The sequence below is a fragment of the Rhinichthys klamathensis genome, unplaced genomic scaffold (genome assembly GCF_029890125.1).
Source record: "Rhinichthys klamathensis goyatoka isolate OS25496 unplaced genomic scaffold, OSU_Roscu_1.1 h1tg000201l_1, whole genome shotgun sequence".
Lineage (NCBI taxonomy): Eukaryota > Metazoa > Chordata > Actinopteri > Cypriniformes > Leuciscidae > Rhinichthys > Rhinichthys klamathensis.
The window spans coordinates 1,014,287-1,033,664 of NW_026606727.1; the positions used below are offsets into that span (position 1 = coordinate 1,014,287).

The 19,378-nt window shown below is 38.0% G+C and overlaps 1 protein-coding gene across 15 annotated transcripts in view; it reads left to right on the forward strand.

Annotated features, from left to right (window-relative positions):
• The window catches only part of map2 (microtubule-associated protein 2), a 125,860-nt gene that overhangs the window by 41,739 nt on the left and 64,743 nt on the right, over positions 1–19,378 (forward strand). For all 15 annotated transcript variants that reach the window (XM_056263204.1, XM_056263207.1, XM_056263206.1 and 12 more), the window contains exons 2-3: positions 5,588–5,660; positions 19,019–19,108. The gene's annotated coding sequence lies outside the window, so the exon portion shown is untranslated. The remainder of the gene's footprint in view (positions 1–5,587; positions 5,661–19,018; positions 19,109–19,378) is intronic.

Here is a 19,378-nt window from a genome sequence, read left to right on the forward strand (position 1 = left end):
CGGTTAGACTAAAATGTAAATTCACAAGGAGTTTCATTATTTTTTTTAAAGATTTATTTACCCACTCTGTCTTTGATGAAATTGCAGGGCATTCCAAGTGAATGGATTTTGAAGTCAAGTGAACTACAAATATCCCCTTCTGGGGGCCAAATCAACACACAAGACAGTCTAGACTCTAGAGTGCACATGCTTGCTTTGCATGGCCCAGACATATGTGTTTTTAAATTACCAGTGCCCACCCTCATCCTACTCCATGCGGCGCTGGCACACCACACACGGCTAAACCCATCAGACTCGCTATTTCAGGAAGGCAGACGCCCATGTTACCAAGGAAGTGCATGAAAATAAGCGGACCTCAGAGTCTGGGAAGCTATAAGCATGAAAGAAGATTCATTCAGCGGTCGGGGGATAATCATCCATAGTGAGGTTTGGGGTGGGGTTTTTAGGAGGGTAAGCGGGTTCTCCAGGCTTGTTTTGTGCCCCTCTGCCTGTCTGCAGTGCCTTCAGAATCCCACATTTGTTGAGATGATGATGATGATGATGATGATGGGAGAGAGCATGAACTGCCAAAGGGGGAAATGAATGAAGACAAATCTTTATCCTGCCCTAATGATGACGGTCAGCAAAACATCAGCAAATTGAGAGAGAGAAAGAGAGAGATAGATAGATAGATAGATAGATAGATAGATAGATAGATAGATAGATAGATAGATAGATAGAGAAAGAGATGGTCTGAGGAGAATGATAAGAAGCCAATGTTTTCAAGGAATAACTCAAACGAAAATGAAAATGCTGTCATTATTTTCTCACCCTCATGTCTTTCCAAATCTGTATCAGTGTTGTTATTGTTAACTAAAAGTAAAACTATTAAAATATTTTTGATAATTGAAATAAAGCTAAAAATAAAATAAAAATATTATTATTAGATGAAAAAATTTAACTTAAAAAACTGAATGAAATTAATAAAGTATTAAATACAAAAAACTGGAACACAGAGGAAGATTTTTTTGTTTATGATTCTACTATTTTCCATACAAACATAGTTCATAGTGACCATGGCTGTCATGGAAAAAAAAAAAAACAGCCATAAGTTACAGTATGCTACGAAAATGGTCCATTTTACTTGGATTTATCTTCCATATCTCATATAAAATAAAGGCGTTATTATACCATCCAACTGAATAAAAAGCTGACTTTAAATCAGTGATTGATCTAATCCAATATGACTTGTTCATGGTCGGTCCAGTGTAAAGTTGCTCCAATAAAGCCCTCATTCACCTCCACTAGAGCAGAGAGCTGCTTGGAGGATTTACTGCATTGGGATGAGTCAGTTGGGAGGGAGTCTTTATTGAGGCCATATGAACACCAGCTACTGTCAGATTGCCAATCCAAGTTTCCTGTCTGCAGTGCTCTGGTATTTCATATGGTCTGTGACAGTTGTGGCCAACCGGGGGAAGAGATCACTTCTGAAAAAAACTGAGAAGTGAAGATTAAATGGATATTAGGTTGATATTAATGGATATTAATATTAGGTTAGATTTCATTGGATTGTTAAACTAACATTGATAGTTTCAAAAATTCGGTTAGCACATGCTGTCATAAATATTCTTACAGAAGGACTGAGTTGGAACTCCAGATATTTTATTACTGTAATCAGGCTCTTATAGATTCAATACAGTTCCGAAGGTTTTAAGTTTGTTCTTCTCCAAATGGAAATTTGCCATAGTTCTTGCACAGTCAGTCAAAGACTTTATATAAATACGGTGCACTCGAATTACTATGAATGGGAGTGTCATGATTACCAGTGAGAGTGCCCATCATTACCACCAGAGGGGACTCCACCCCGAACTATTGTCATTTCCTAACCAAACTACATTTCCCATAACTCTCTGCCTGCACTCATCATCCCTGATTGCATCCACCTGTGTCTAATTACCTTGTTTAACTCACCCTATAATAGCCTGGTTCATTCATTCCCTGCGAAGTCTTGTGTGTGTAACACTGCATTTCTGAGCGTTTCCACTGTTTTCCATGTTCTTGGTTTTTGTTAATCTGCCTGTGTCCTGGTTTTCCCGTTCCTGTCTCACCCTCTGGATTTGTTTGTCATTGTTTGGACTGATTACCCTGTGCTTTTGACTACTGCCTGTTATATGGTTTATGATCTTGGATTTTCCCATTAAAAACTGCATTTGGATTCTCAACCTTCATGTCTCGGAGCAGTTCGTTACAGGGAGAAAGTGCAACGCAGAATGTGGTGGAATAATGCTGCGTTCCAGGCAGGTTTTTGAGCACGTAAATCACGACTTCAAACCACGACTCACGACTTTGTAGCATTCCAGGCCAGTCACGCCAAACTACCTGAGCGCAATATACATACTTATTTTTTCAGACACATAACATTGTAATACATAATCGTGTGTGTATATACATACTTATTGTTTCAGACACATAACATTGTAATACATAATCTTGTGTGTATTATTATCATTATTATTATATTATTATTAATTTGACTGCAACGTTATATTGTCCTAAAGTGTATTCTCACTGTGTACCGCCTGCAGAAACACTGCATCCGTAGGGGCTGCCATTGTTGTTTTGTATGGTTTTGCGGGCTATCTGACGTCAGAACTCGTAACTGGGAGTACATCGATCTAGTACGAGTTCACGTGTGGGAAGTCACGGGTTTGACTGCCGTTCCAGTGCACTTTCACGGGTATAAGGTTGGAAAAACACGGGTTACAGGTTGCCTGGAACGCGGCATAAGTCCCACTTTCTAAAGAAAAGAGCCAATCACCAATTGGTAAAGTCATAGTTTCAAAGATGGCTGCCGAGTGAAATGACTTGTCTTAAGACTTAAAGGGACTTTGAGTCCTGAATCTGAAAATAGAAACAATTTTGACTCTGAAATTGCTTGTGAATTTCACAAATAATTACAAAGAAGTGTCAAGCAACACGCTAAAAATGTGAAATTTTAACCTGTTAACCGTCACCAGTGCGTGGGCGCTCTGAAGCGTTTTTTTTTTAAATAGTTCAAAGTTACTATCATATTTAATGTGATTAACTTGACAAACTATACATCATTAAAACGATGTAAGACTCAAGTTTCAGTATTTGACCACTATTGTATTCTGTGAAACTTATAGTGACAGTTATGTCTTAATTTGTGTCAGGAGTTATGAAATAAAAAAATGAGTCGTTACCTTTAATATGAATTATGAGCGTCAGCTGCTCTCATTCAGAAAAAAACTCCCGTGCGATCGTCATGACAGCGATTCACAAAACAACGTCCCTCAGGGCTTTTAGCTCAAACATGTGCAGATTTGGAGAAATATTGATAGATTCTCATAGGTTTACATCAGACTTCTATAGACAGGAATAATATTTATTGAATTTATACCCAAATGCGTCGATGTAATCATTTTGAGCGCTGTATACTCTGATGTAACGTTACTGTGTTATCAATACTAACAGTCTGGGGCGCTGTTTGCACAGTAAAGTCCATATATGGATCACATGAAGAAGAGCCATAATCATGTGACATTCAGGAAGTCCTGACACATAAACAAAGCTATCCGAGATCGCTGTAAAGTGCAGATAAAGATGTTTTGAAGACAATAAACATGATTGCAATGATATTTGATTTACCTGTGTTCTTCGAGTCATGTCAGGTATTTTCATAATAATAGATTATATGTATAATGTAATGCTAATCGAGATAGACTTTCAAATTGTGCAGAATACAATAAAATAATATATTTTCTATCTGATTTTTTTATCTGAAGCCAAATCAGATTACAGAAAGTTATTTAAAACACTCGACTTGCGCTATAAAGTAAGTTGGAGCACAAACATAGTTTTATTCTCATAAATTGTCGTGTATTGATGGTGTGCTAAGCTAACATGCTAGCTAGTACTGAGCACCTGCTACCTAACTTCGATGTAATTTTTATGATTTTTTTTCTAAATAAGAATGCTTACTGAAATGTTTCGTTTTTCAAAAAGGGCATTTGATACAGTTTCACTGTGAAGTGAGAACTTTTATAAAATAAATGAGGGATTGAAACAGTGTGAATTGCTAGTCGTTAGTGATTATAATGCAGACAAAAGAAAAGCATATTTAGAGCAATAAACAGGCTGGAGAGGTGTGAATATGTGCAGGGGAGACTGAGACTGAATGGGGCTCGTTTTTGCATCACAAAACAATAGAGGCAATAGACTGAATAGATGCTTATAAGATGACAATAAACACCAGTCTAATCAAAATAAAGTCATATGACATGATCTTGAAAAACATTGAACTAAATACAGAGTTTTAGACTTATCATCTTCAGATTTTAAATATAACATGGTTAGACATGTGGCTTTAGCTGCAGTGCATTTCTAGATTGCTACAATGCCAACTTCAATTTTATTTTCATGAAGATGTTTCATAAAAATAAATGTATAATAACTTTACAAAACTTTGAAGCTATTTATAACTATTTTTTTTCATTATGACAATAATTAATTCTACATTTACAATAAACTTCCAGGTGTCAGCTTTCAAATGAGATCTTACTTGTGCTTTTAGTACAAAGGGTTCATGAACTGTATCTGTTTCAGTTTGGGAATGCCATATCTGGGGATTTTTCAAAAATGGGCTTGAAGCTTAACAGGTTAAAGTAGAAAGACTAAAGTAGTATTTTCTTGTAAAACATGCTCAAATAATCTTTGTCTTATTTACAACTTTCAAAAATATTTTTTTACAATGTGGTATTTGTACAAAATACCATGTTTATCACTACAAAACTAAAGAGATCTTCAGGCCATTCGAGTACATAGGAGTACATCTTCCCAGTGTTTCCAAGATGGTCACCAAGTGGACTGACATGCATTTTTGGTTTGAAGCTAACTTCTTCACCAGCTGCGTGAGTTTGGGGCGGGGCTACGTGTTTGACTGAACAATATCAGATTGAGGGCCCAGAAAAATATGCGGTAGGAGTATTTGGGGAAATCTTTTTAGAAACTACCATTATCTAAAACTGTTACAATATAGAGATACTGCATTGTAGATAGATTTTTTCCTTTTATGCAATGTCATTCTTTTCATCTGCACTCCTTTTATGTAGCCTCAGAGCATCTGAGCTCGTTCTAGAACATTCTGCTCAATCACGGATTCATTATTATTTTTTTTACTTCTGCTCTTGTTTACAGTGTATCAGGCTGTTAATTATATTACCATCTCAGTCACACACACACTCACACACACACACTCTCTCTTTCTCACACACACACACACACACACACACACACACACACACACACACACACACACACACACACACACACACACACACACACACACACACACACACACACACACACACACACACACACACTGCCCTACCCCTCGCTCATACCACTCTCCCACTTGCTGGAAGGTGGCAGTATGAACGGCGCATGCTAAACTCACACATGTGTCTCTGGCCATTGAGGAGGAACGTGTATTGTAGCTGCCGAGGTCATGTGACTGATATAAGGGAACTCTGCGGACACCTTGAGCTCACCTGCCACATTTCTTTCTCCTTTGTCTCTCTCTCTCCAGGTCCATCTGAGGTTCTCCGTCTTCCTTTGTGCTACACGCTAAAGAACAGGATCCTACACGCAGATCTCATCAGGTAGGCTCTTTATCCTTTTTTTCTCGCTTTTCTTTCAGTCTTCCTCCTGTTTCTGCCTCCCTGCTCGCTGTGCTGCAGAGATGCTGCGTCATTGTGTGTAACGCTCTGGCACATAAGGTGAGTGAGAATCTGACAGGCTGAAACGGGCAGTACCGGCATTTTCACACCCCTCTATGTTTTTACATTTCCTCCTTTTTCAGCTTTTGTCAGCATCTTTCATTGTTTTGTGAATGAACATTTCTTTGATGATGTATCGCCTGTGCATTTTTCTGCTGTTTTTGAGAATCAGTGTACCTGTTAACTAGCATGCTGGACACATTGAAGCAGATCTGTATTATGTGTTGTCATGTAATTCTGTGTCTGTGTGTTTGCCGGTCGGTATAACATGCTTATTGGAGTCAGGGTGACGTGATGGTGCCTGTCTAGACACCTTCCATTAGCATCACCATAGACTGTCCAGATACATAACAGTGATGGTGGCAGTGATTTAATGATGGTGTGGGTCCCCAGGGGTGGGTGATGTAGTACCTTAAATACTATATCACAGTATGAGCAATTGTATTTTATAGTATTATACAGTTACCATGATATACAATTACTCATACTGTGATATATCAATATATTCTACACTTCTAGCTGAAAATTCAATAAAACATTATATGCTATTCATCTGTGTGTATATGTATATTATAACTGATTATATGTGTGTGTGTGTATGCATGCACACACACACAAATAATATATATACTGTATTTTCTTGCTGTTGAATACATCTCGTCAAAATCTCATGATATAAAATAAGAAGCACTTTTATATCATGCACAGGATATTTAAAACAATATATTAGCTTCAACTAGATGGCAAATACCTGACTAAGACTCTTCTCCGCTCTTTTAATACAAGAAAACACAAGCCTTTATAGACATAGTGTTTATTGAGTAAAGAAAATGCTGTACTTACTCAAAAACATCAGTTCTTTATTTACCTTTGCATTGCAAAAAAGCAGAGATGGTCTCAACTGTGCGCAGAACTTCGTTCACGATAGAGACGATATAGTTATGAGGTTTGACCGATAATTTAAGGATCCAATGGAGTTACAAGGTTTTTCCTTTCACAACCTTTTTAAAATGCTTTTCATTGGTTAAATATTTGTAAAACCAAAACACAGACTTAAAGGATGACCAATAGCATTCATATTTAAAAATGATATAACAAAAATGACAAAATATAGAGATACGAGGTTTCCGCCCACAGCGACGATATATTCTTATTTGTAGCATTTCTTTGTATTTATTTTTTGGAATTTGTTCATTTTCCACAGCACAACTGACAACCTGTCACGGCACACTAGTGCTGCGGCACAGTGGTTGGGACAGTCTTTACTTTAGTTTTTAATTTACATATACATTTTTATTGAATGCGTGTGTGTATGCATGTGCATTGCAAGTATATATGTATGTATATTTATTTATTTAAAATCTATATAGGGCTGTGCCTGTGTGTGTTTTTTTTTTTTTTTTTTGCTTAGGGGATTCGGTCAATTATAATTTTCCATGTAGCTTTTTTCTATACTGTAACTGATAATATTCCATTTCAAGAACAGCTTTCAAACCATTGCTCAAGTTGGATGCCAATAATACTTTCATTTCAGAGCTGTTCTTTTGCTGTAGCAGAGGCGAAGATTATCAGTAAATAACAATTTAGCTTTATGTGAGAAATAGACTGACATTTAAATATTTCTAGACGTGCTATACAACTTCTAGAAATATTCTACGTGCTAGCATAGCACGTAAGTTGTATAGACTACATTTATTGTGCTTTTTCTGCCATTGCACATTAAATGCTGTCATGCCACCAAGCAGTATGGGTTGCAGTACACATACTGTAGGGCTGGCTGATCTCAGAATCTCACTAGAGACAGTTTCATCACTGAATTGTTGTGGAAAGGAAGTTGACAAAGGAATTCTTGGTTTATATTGTTGTTAAACGCCATCGCCCACTCCTTTCCCAATTCTTCTCTCCCCCTCACCTGTTGTGGTTATGACAGAAAGCATGTGCCATACGCGACGTGACCTTTTCTCATCCGTTTATCTCTGTCCCTCAACACACCGCTGTGTCTGTGCTGAATAAGGTCACGAACTCACGATACAGGTGACTGTAGTCTTCATGCATCATACCAGAAGGCCATTGAAGCACAGGAACAGCGTTTTGTCTACTGTCTATCCCTCTCCTGCAGTGCTGTAATGGCAGAAAGCTTGTTGCAGGAACCAACTGCTGTCCTCAGTGACACAGACTGCTGCATTGAAGCACAGCCTGCTCTCGAATATAAGAAAAAGCAATTATGGTTATATATGCACAATATTATTATGTACTGTATATTAAAAGAATAATGCACAGTTCATTTGATTATCATTAATCTAATATATGCATAGGTTTCTGTGAATGCATAGCACATACTTATATTTTTTGCCATTAAAAATTAATGGTATAATGAACAATAATTTAATCAGTGATATAAGTAACTGACAGTGCTTGAATAAAAAAACCTTGGTGCGCAGAGTGCTTAGATATAGAGACACATGTTAGTCGGTTGTATCACATTCACAACACATGTAGTCCACCTGTAGTCTTTGGTGATTTCAACAATCATCTAGAGAAGCCGTATGCAACAGACTTCATCTCTCTCCTAGCCTCATTCGATCTCAAACGGCTCATCACCACAGGTACTCACAAATCAGGCAACCAACTGGACCTGTTTTACACACGCAACTGCATCACAGACAACATTTTGGTGAAACCTCTCCACGTTTCAGATCATTTCCTCATTACTTTCAATCTACAACTCACTACCCATGCACCACCAACCCCCCTACCGGTTAGTTTCAGACGAAACCTGCGCTCACTTTCTCCCTCCCATCTTTCTCTGCTGTGTCATCTTCTTTTCCCTCACCCTCACAATTCACATCTCTGGATGTGAATACCGCAACGGATACTTTATGCTCCATTTTAACTTCTTCTTTAGAAGAAGTTCTGCCCTCTCTCCTCCAGGCCAGCACGCGTTACTCCCTCTAACCTCTGGTTATCTGAGGTTCTTCATGAACATCGGACCAAACTCAGGTCAACGGAGAGGTAATGGCGCAAATCAAAAGACACGTCTGTCCTGAGTATGTATCAATCTCTGCTCTCTTCCTTTTCTGTTGATGTTAATGCCGCAAAATCTTTATATTTCCACAACAAGATCAACAGCGCCTCTAACACACGAACACTTTTCAAGACATTCAACTCTGTCCACCTCCACCACCACCCACCTCTTCTTTAACTGCTGATGATTTTGCTAACTTCTTCACCAACAAAACAACAACTATCAGCAGTCAGTTCTCAGCTCCACACACACAGGAACCCAGACTAACCTCTCCCACAGCCAAAGACCTTCTCTCCTCCTCTCCACTAACCGAGGAAGAAGTATCTAAACCTCTCCTCTCCAGTCATCCTACTACCTGCCCTCTAGATCCCATCCCCTCACACCTTCTACAAGCCATCTCTCCCACACTTCTACCAGCACTCACACACATCATCAACTCATACCTCCTTACTGGCATTTTCCCTACAGCATTCAAACAGGCTTGGGTAACTCCACTGCTTAAAAAACCAACATTAAACACATCACTTTTAGAGAATTACAGACCTGTCTCTCTCCTACCATTCATTGCGAAAACACTTGAACGAGTTGCTTTCAACCTAGTATCATCTTTCCTGTCTCTGAACAATCAGCTGGATGTCAACCAATCGGGCTTCAAGAAAGGGCATTCAACCGAGACCGCATTACTGTCAGTCACAGAAGCCCTGCGGATCGCAAAAGCTGCTTCCAAATAAATCAGTTCTCATTCTTCTGGATCTGTCTGCTGCCTTCGACACTGTGCACCCTCTCATCACTGGGCATCACTGGAACTTCCCTCCACTGGTTTGAGTCCTATCTCACAGGTAGGTCATTCAGGGTGGCATGGAGAGGTGAGGTATCCAAAGCACATCAACTGACCACAGGGGTTCCTCAGGGTTCAGTTCTTGGCCCCCTTCTCTTCTCCATTTACACCACATCACTGGGACCCATCCTACTAGCACATGGTTTCTCTTACCATTGCTATGCTGATGACACACAGCTCTACCTCTCATTTCAACCAGATGATCCCACAGTAGCTGTACGGATCTCAAGCTGTCTGGTGGACATCTCGGCATGGATGAAGGAACATCACCTGCAGCTCAACCTGGCAAAGACTGAGCTTCTCGTCCTCCCTGCCAATCCGTCTCTTCAGCACGACTTCACTATCCAGCTAGATTCATCATCAATCACACCATCAAGGTCGGTCAGAAATCTTAGAGTAATATTTGATGACCAGCTGACCTTCACAGACCAAATTACAAAGACAGCTCGATCATGCAGATTTGCACTGCACAACTTCAGGAAGATCAGGCCTTTCCTAACTGACCATGCATCACACCTTCTCGTCCAGGCCCTGGTTATTTCTAGGCTTGATTACTGCAATGCTTTTCAGGCTGGACTTCCATCATGTGCAACTAAACCTCTACAAATGATCCAGAATGCTGCAGCCCGTCCTGTCTTTAACGAGCCCAAAAGGGCCCACGTCACTCCTCTGTTCATCTCTCTGCACTGGCTACCACTCGCGGCTCGCATCAACTTCAAGGTATTGACGCTTGCTTACAGATCTACCACAGGGTCAGCTCTCTCCTACTTTCACTCGCTCCTACGAGTCTACATCCTTACCTGAAGCCTAAGATCAGTCAATAAGCGACGGCCCGTGGTACCATCACAGAGAGCCACAAAATCACTCTCCAGAACATTCTCATTCACGGTTCCATGCTGGTGGAATGATCTCCCCACCCTCATCCGGAATGCAGAATCCCTGACAACATTCAAAAGACAACTGAAAACTCATCTCTTCCGGGAGCACTTAACCTAATAATAATAAATAAATAAAAAATCCTTATCCTTTAATCGTCCCTTGTCTGGCTTATGCCACACTGAGCAATGCCTGAACTTTGTATTTTGAGCACTTCTTGCGTTGTTTTTGCCTCTTCCAATGACTCACTTGCTTTAGTCCTCAGTTGTAAGTCGCTTTGGACTAAAGCGTCTGCTAAATGACTAAATGTAAATGTAAATGTTTTCTCTTGCCTGTTGTCATTTGTAAATATAATAAAAATATAAGTTTTGAGATTGATTAAAGGGGCGTGTGTAATGCCCCTTTTTTACAAGATGTAAAATAAGTCTCTGATGTCCCCAGAGTGTGTATGTGAAGTTTTAGCTCAAAATACCCCACAGATTATTTTTTACAGCATGTTAAAATTGTCCCTTTTTGAGGGTGAGCAAAAACTTGTCGTTCGTTTTGTGTCCCTTTAAATGCAAATGAGCTGCTGCTCCCGGCACAGAGGGCGGAGTTTCAAGAGCTTGTGTGTGTTAGCAGCTCCGATGACCTCACGCAGACAAGCACTAAAATATCAGAAACTGCCTTTTATGTTTAAACTGGAGTCGGACAATGATGGAGAGACTCAAGAAGCTCCAACAAGAAGTGACAACATGTAGAATGCAACATGACGTTTCTGAATGATGAATTTATGTTGCTAATGTGGAGTTAACTATCTTCAAGTCTTTGAGTAGCATATTGCATTTGTGTTACGTACTGTATTGCATGTGAAAAGACGTGACCGCTTGAGCAGACTCACAAAACACAAATGTGCTGTACTACAACAACTCTTCCTCTTCTCAACATGGACTGCGTGTTCCCCGGGGGGCGGGGTTTATGTAAATTTTAGGGTTAGTGATATCACTAACCCAGGAGGAATGTCGTGTTAGTCCCTACCAGCCGTTTGTTGTAGTCCTTAAAAAAATATTTCTTTAAAAGCAAATATCTTCCTTTGCTTTGAACTTTGCAGATGTGAAATCATAATCAACCACCCCTTTAACTGTTTTCGTTGAGTATTTTCACTTCAGCACAGATAGTAGACGTCCAGTCATTCCCAACTGGATATGAGTCCTGTGAAGAAAGCAGCACATGTGCTTGTTTTTTTAATGGAAATGTTTGTACATCCTTGTTTGCGATTTTACTTTTCTTAAAGGAACATTTCAAATGAATGTTCTCTAATCCAAAAATTCTCTAATAATTTATTCACCCTCTTGTTGTTCCAAACTTGTGTCAATTTCTTTCTTCCATGGAACACAAAAGGTGAAATTTATAATTTTGTTCTATACTTAGAAAGAATTAAATCCATACAGGTTTGGAATGAAATGAGGGTGAATGATTACAGAATTTTCGTTTCAGGGTGAACTTTCCCTTTAAACATGTTCATTACGTAAAGAAAATATTAAAAGAGCTTCTGTTCTGAAGGATGCCAAATGTTAACTGATGGGTTCATGTTTTTTATGTTGCCGTGACATGCCATATGTCAGTTGTGATGTATTTAAACTCTTCTCAGTGCGGTATGGAAGCATGTGAAGAGACAGAATTGTTTACTTGGCAGGCACACAGACTCTTTCATTGGGAGGCACTGCAGCAGGGAAAGTAATGATGTAATGCCCAAAAGGGGGAATTGGTCACCCCCTTCTTCTCTGTCTGGCAGGGGCAGGAAAGACAGACAGACAGACATACAGGGAGGGTACGGTTCTCAACCTACTGAGAGAGAGAGAGAGAGAGAGAGAGAGAGAGAGAGAGAGAGAGAGAGAGAGAGAGAGAGAGAGAGAGAGAGAGAGAGAGAGAGAGAGAGAGAGAGAGAGAGAGAGAGAGAGAGAGAGAGAGAGAGAGAGAGAGAGAGAGAGAGAGAGAGAGAGAGGCTCTCATTCTGATACAGTCACAGCTACCGCTCATGTCAGGAACTCTATGAACTCCATATATGATGTCATACTAGGTCCTGCAATGTGATCATGCTTTGTTATTTAGTGCATCCCATGAAATTAGAGTGAAAGGTTTCATTCAGAGCATGTTTCTTTTATATTAACATTTTTATCAGGCTCCTATAGGTTTCTACCTAAGTACCGACATTTCTGAATTGGCTGAGGCTGGGATTTAGTGAGTTTACAGTGAAAGTATTTGATAAACGTATACTATGTGCGGAGAGCATTCACTCAATATTATTATCTCATTTTTTACATACAGTAGGTGGCTTTTAGAGGTTTTTTCATCGGAGGTCTTCAAATATATCCACTAGTGTACATTTTTTTGTGTATAAGTCAAAAGGCTCCAATGTTCCCAGTCTTATTTTGTGTTTAGCAGAAAAAAAGAAAGTCATATACTGTAGGTCTGGAGTGTAAAAGATGACAGAACTTTTATTTTTGGATTAACTATCCCTTTAAAGGTTACAAAAAAACTGTTTTCACACTCCCTATTCTCCGAATCTGAGCATAATTGATCCAAACTCATCCATCACGGAATCTATAGTGTAAGAGACCCAATTTCAGTTATTTGTCAGTTTTGACATTATGTAGTTACAGCATTTTGCCTTTTAAAGATATACAGATTATGCAGCATAACAGAAAAGTCAAGATTTGTTGTCAAATTTGTTGTTAATTACGTAAATTTGTTACAAAAGCAGTGCTTTAATGACTATAGTGGGGCTGATTTAAAAAAATAATAATTTAGAAACAACTTCTCTCAAACCTCTCTGGAAGTTCCTAATCTCTAATCTCTAATCTCACCCCATCACATCTGACCGGTAAAGCAACATTTTTAAATAAATCCTGGTAAACTGTACTTTGTTTGTCCATTTTAAAGCAGGTTTAAACAGTCTTTAGTGGGAAATCTGCCTCTTAAAACAACAATCCCACATTCTCTTGATTTATTAACAACTCTACACAGACATAACGTTTTTTTTTTATCCCTTGCGTGTTAGCAAATAATTATTCTTTAATAGAAGAAAACTGTCTCCAGCTTTATTACAAAGCCATCATCTGCTGTAACAGAGACAGCCATCTTAGCAATCTCATAAATTAGATATTAAGACCATAGCTCAGATAATATTACTATATAATGAAAGATAAATCCAAAGTCCATCAACTGATCTTGTCATTTTTATTAGTATCTTTACAAGAGAGTAAAATGTGATGACTGACTCTGGGAAAAATAATAAGACTGTTTAATACTGGCTTAATTATATCTTTATTATCACAGGACAAAATTTGAGATATCCAGCACTGAGGTCTTTTAAGGCAAGTTTAAGAATAAAAACTCATCCTTATCATGAAGAACTAAGCTATAGTCCTAAAGTAATTCGTTCACTATTTTCAAGGGTGTCTTTACCAGTGTGGCTTAATTTTAGTCTTCTAATGTTAATGTTTTCTTTTTTTTTTTTTTTTTTTTTGGCGGGATGGCTCGCACATAATGTCCACACTACCTGAAAGATGTCACTAAAAATAGGTGTCCTGAGGAATCACACTCGTCTCTGTGGCTTCCCTAGGCAGTAAAAAAAAAGGTAACGCTTCCTTTTACAGTCCTGTTACCCATGTACTTACTATGTACTTATTATAGTAATTACAATTACTGGGTAATAACTAGGTACTAACCCTGAACCTACCCCTAAACCTACCCCTAACCCATGTACTTACCTTATATTAGCCAGTACTTTCTAGGTAAGTACACTGTAAAGTACACGTAAGTACTGTACTGTAAAAGGAAGCGTTACCAAAAAAACAGAAAAAGGTCTGAATCAGCCAGTCTAAAACGATCTCTTTCTTAAAACCTTTTTGCACATTAAAGTTTGCTGATAGTGGGTTGGATGACTTATCTCTGGCAGAGGTATTTAAAGTCAACATGTAATCAAAATTGACTTATTTATTTTCTTGATGCACACATTCCTGGTCTAATTGTGCATGTTTTTCTGGATAAAAAAAAAGTTTAATCCTTTGTCTAAGTATTACTTGCTCTGCCTTCTAAACTACTTTGCATTTCAGATTGTCATAAATGCCTATTTCTTTTCAACCCCTACCCTCCAACTTCATAGACAGACATTAGTCAGGTTAAGTATAATAACCGACAAGTCTGATTTCTTTTGTCTATTAGACACCATATTGAATTTAACGCAGATGAAAATGAGACTGCGAGTGATAGACGTACAGTCTTCTTTACAAGGCCATTCACTGTATAAAGGTCCTAAATCATGTAATTTTCACAACTTTTAACTTTTGTGGAGTTTTTATCTACTGAAAGACGTACAATCGTCAGCTGAACAATCCGATTGTTGTTAAACAGCAGTACAATCCACTGAACACAATGTATTTCTATCATCACAGCCTCGTTTTCATTCCTGTCAACAATTTAATATGGCACTACTCTGACTAAGGTCTATTATGGTAATGTAACAATTCTTTGTCCATTCAGTTTCTGAAAGATATAATCAAGTCTTGTCCTGCATCACCCCCCCCCCCCCCCCCCCCCCCCTCTATTTTTGAAATATGTTGGATTACAGAATACAAATATCTTTGAATTGCATTTCATGTTTACTTTAATGCATACATTAAAAGATCAAATATAATGTTTTTTCCCAAGGCAGAGGCAGATGTTCCTCTCAGTCTCGCAGTCAGAAAAGGCAGATTAGCACTTTAGATCTGGAAGTTTTTTACCTCAAAGTTGTTAGGTGAACTCTTCAGAGACTCTTCGCTCTGCTATCAAGCCATTTTAGTTCTAAACTATTGTGGTTTCATGGAAATGCACATTCTGGAGTGCATAAAGCCCGTCTGTTGGCCGTGTAGTGTTCATAGACCACAGTGCTGGGGTGAGATAGCAGTTTAGCAGAAGCATATTTATGCCATCTGCCAGTCTTTAAACATGCAGATCTGCTCTGAACATTCAGCCATACAGCAGCTCTGCTGTCATGTGTCTATTTTTCACTCTGGCTTCTGCCTTTTTCAGGTTTTTGAATAATGTGCTTGATTTGGAGTTTCTCCAAGTTAATGCAGTTCTTTTTTTCTCCCTCTCGCTCTCTTTTTGGGTTGTGTAGTCAGTGAGTTTAGTTGAGGGAGGCACAGGGCTAATTTAGACACTGCTTGCTCTGAAAATCACATAATGACATCCTGAAAAGAAAGCGAGAAGGCCACACCAGAGCCTGTGGTTAACACAGATCTTTTCCAGACAGCACTGGGCCCATCCTCCTCCCTCTCGCTGTCCTCCCCTGCCTTTACTGCTTAGTATTCAGGGCCCAAAATGAACACTCACTTAGTGCCAATATGTTTTGGCTTTGGCGAGTAAATAAAACTGGCCGGTAATTTTAGGAAGGAACTGCAGCGTAATAAATTCAATGCAAATCATCTTAATCAGTTTACATTATTTTTTTTAACCATCCTTTAGTCATTTGATGTAAGGTACAATATACATTGAAAATACAGTATATAGTTAATTAAATTATTTCATTTTTTGTCCTAAATGATCCAGCTTTTTGCTTTGTTAAATTTATCTTGTTTTAGGGATATTTGTCTGGAAAACATGACAAAAATAGTGATTTAAGAAAACCTTTGCTGTGTCTGACCCTTGTTGTTTTTATATAAAATAATATAAAATAAAAAAATTTGTTACATATGTACATTATTTTAATATCTACATATGTTTTAACATATGAATTGGTAATTAAATAAAAAAAAATTATGTATATACAGTATGTATATATATATATATATATATATATATATATATATGTTTGTGTGTATACAGTATATATATATAGTTTTGTAATTTATTTACATATACTTCTATAGATTGATAAAATAATGCACATTTTAGTTACCAATGCCATTATAGTGTGGAATAGAGTACATTTTTATAACTTTGTTAGCATGTAGGCCTACTTGTGTGTTTTCAGTGTGCATGCATGACAGTTGTTTGCTTCTGTGTGTTGGTGTGTGTTAAGGACGCATTAAATCCCATCTGTTGCAGCAGTACAGTATGTCAGTTTGCTGCTTCTGGGACTCGTGTGGGGCTCTCTGTGCCTGCGAGGGTGGTATTATTCTGTCTTGTTGGAGTTCTCAGTGTGAACATGCCGCAAAGGGCCCTCATGTTCATGCAATGTGAGTCAGTGTGTGGAGCGCTTGCATATTATCTGGTGGCAGAGAGAAAACACTGCATTTTCACCTCAGATTCCCTGAAGCGCAAGTAGGGAGTCAGAGCTCTGGTGCTCATTTCTGACCCACCAGAACAAGATACATACTGTAGATAGATGGATAGATGGGGGTACATTTAGACCTGCTATTTGTATTATTTTGCAAAGTTATTGAACATTTTTAGATGCATTTCCCAGCAATGATATTATTTTTGACCCTGAAAAGCCATTATTGCAAAAATAAATATGGTAAAAATGGTAATCATTCTGAATGGAATAAGGTAATTGTGCATTCTCATTTTCTTTATTTTTACATTTAGGTTTATTTTTACATCTATGGCTCTCTTAAAGTTAATCTTTGAAAAATATTTGCGTCTTTAAAAAGCTTGATGCTGGTCTCTATTTACTGCCATTGTATGGACGAGAGTGAGCAGGACATTTTTTTTTTTTTCTCCTTTTGTGGTCCATAAAAGAAAGAAGGGCATATGACATTAGAACATCACCAGGATGAGTAAATGATGACTCAATTTTCGTTTTAGGGTGAACTATCCCTTTAATACTTTCCCTTTAAAACTAGTCTGCCAGAATGTCTGCTATTCTGATACTGATTGCACACCATGTTAACAACGTAGTACTGTTTTATAGGGGATAACGGATAGAGGATAAACACACCAGTAAACCAGTAAATATGCCCATCTTTTCTTTTCTGATTTTTCTAGGATAGTTATTAGGCTACTGTAGGCACTCTTTATAACTCTATCACTCACACAAACAGTCCCAAAAGCTGATGGGAATATAGAGTTGTTCAGGTTTATCTGGAACCAAAGCTACAGTCATAAGTTCATTATTCTCCATAATAAAGACTTGTTGAAGCGGCTATGAATGGAGTTGAGCAGAGGTGACTTGTGTCAGAGCTGCTGTCATACACTGATAACTAGAGCTCTTTATTTAGTTCAGACCTGTGGAGATGTTCTCTTGTGCCTCCATCAGAATGATGCAGTGAAAATCTATGTCTTTTTTTATGTCCATTGAGTGTGTGAAGGAGATAAATGGTCTGTTTCAAAACCTATTGAGGTGCCTTGCTGTTTACAGTCTATAAAGGCAACTTTCTTCTAAGGCATCTTAAATATAAATGTGACTGATTTGGACAGCTTGCTTTGTCATCAAACAGCACTCCTTACAATTGATTTCAATAGAATTTGGTGTTAGCATGTGCTAAGCTAATGACATTATACACAGAAAATACAAATATTGGGTAAAATATTTTTTTATTTAGATTAAACTTATTTCTTGTAATATTTAATTTACTTTTTACTTTATTTGTTTGTTTGTTTGTTTAATTAGGGCAACTTACAATAGATATAGTACGTCTCAATGAGAAAAGATACAGACCATATGCCTGAAACTTTCCAAAATCCTGGTCCTAAAAGACTGACCAACCCTCTCCACATAGTGTACAAACATGAGAAATGTTTGAACTTATTTTGTCTTTCTTTCCGCCTATCTTTCTGCATTGAGGGGTTTGCGTTCAAAAGTTTGGGGTCAGAAAGTTATTTTTTTATGGATGCACCGATATGAACATTTTGGCCGGTACGATAACCTATAAACTTTATATTTGAAAGCCGATAAATCTAAATTTTTTATAATTTTTGAAAGCCGGATTACAAAAACTTTATTAAATTGATCCAAAATGACAGTAAATACATTCAAATACTTCAAAAGATGTCAAATAAATGATCTTCTTTTGAAATGTATATTAATCGAACAATCCAGAAAATGTTTTTTCAACATTAATTAGAATAAGAAATGTTTCTTGAGTATAAGATCAGCATATTAGAATGATTTCTAAAGGGTCATGTGACACTGAAGACTGAAGTAATGGCAGCTGAAAATTTAAAGCATAATAAGCCTTCATGCCGGCAGCCTAACAGTACGCCTGTGTTTGCAAAGTGAGAGAATTAAGGGTTTTGCAGTCTATATGTGTGCCATTCAGCACTAAATGTGTGTGCTGTAGTGAAGGCCTGTCTCTGTGGTGTGTCCAGGTGTGTGTGTGTGTGTGTCGTACACAGTTGTACGCTGATTGCCTAGGTTGCGATCTCATTAAAGAACTAATGAGCTCATTCTGTGTGTTAGCAACACATACTCCCATGTGTTCTTCCTCCCAAATTTATACAGATATTTTCTTTATCAGTTACAGCCTTAAAACATTCACTTATTATATGTATATTTTTTGCAGCTAACAGTGTTTCCTCATGATCTGTTTGCAGGTGTTTATCACACTGAGAGACTCTTCCGGGCCCTGAAGCCTCCTCCTAGGTACGCCACCAATCATCACTGGAGTACCACCACCTAGACAGGTACCAGCCAATCCCTGCAGCACATCTCTCTCATGACCAACACAGCAGACCTTATTACGACTCCGCACACATTACAGTAACATGTCTTATGCAGCACCTCTGATCCTTTATATATATAATATACATATAAAAATGTCTTTCTTCTGCTGAACACAAAGGAAGATATTTTGAAGAATGTAACCAAACAGTTGATGTACCCCATTGACTTTCATAGTAGGGAAAAAAAACTATATGAAAGTCAGTGTGTGATTCACTGTTTGGCTTTGTGTT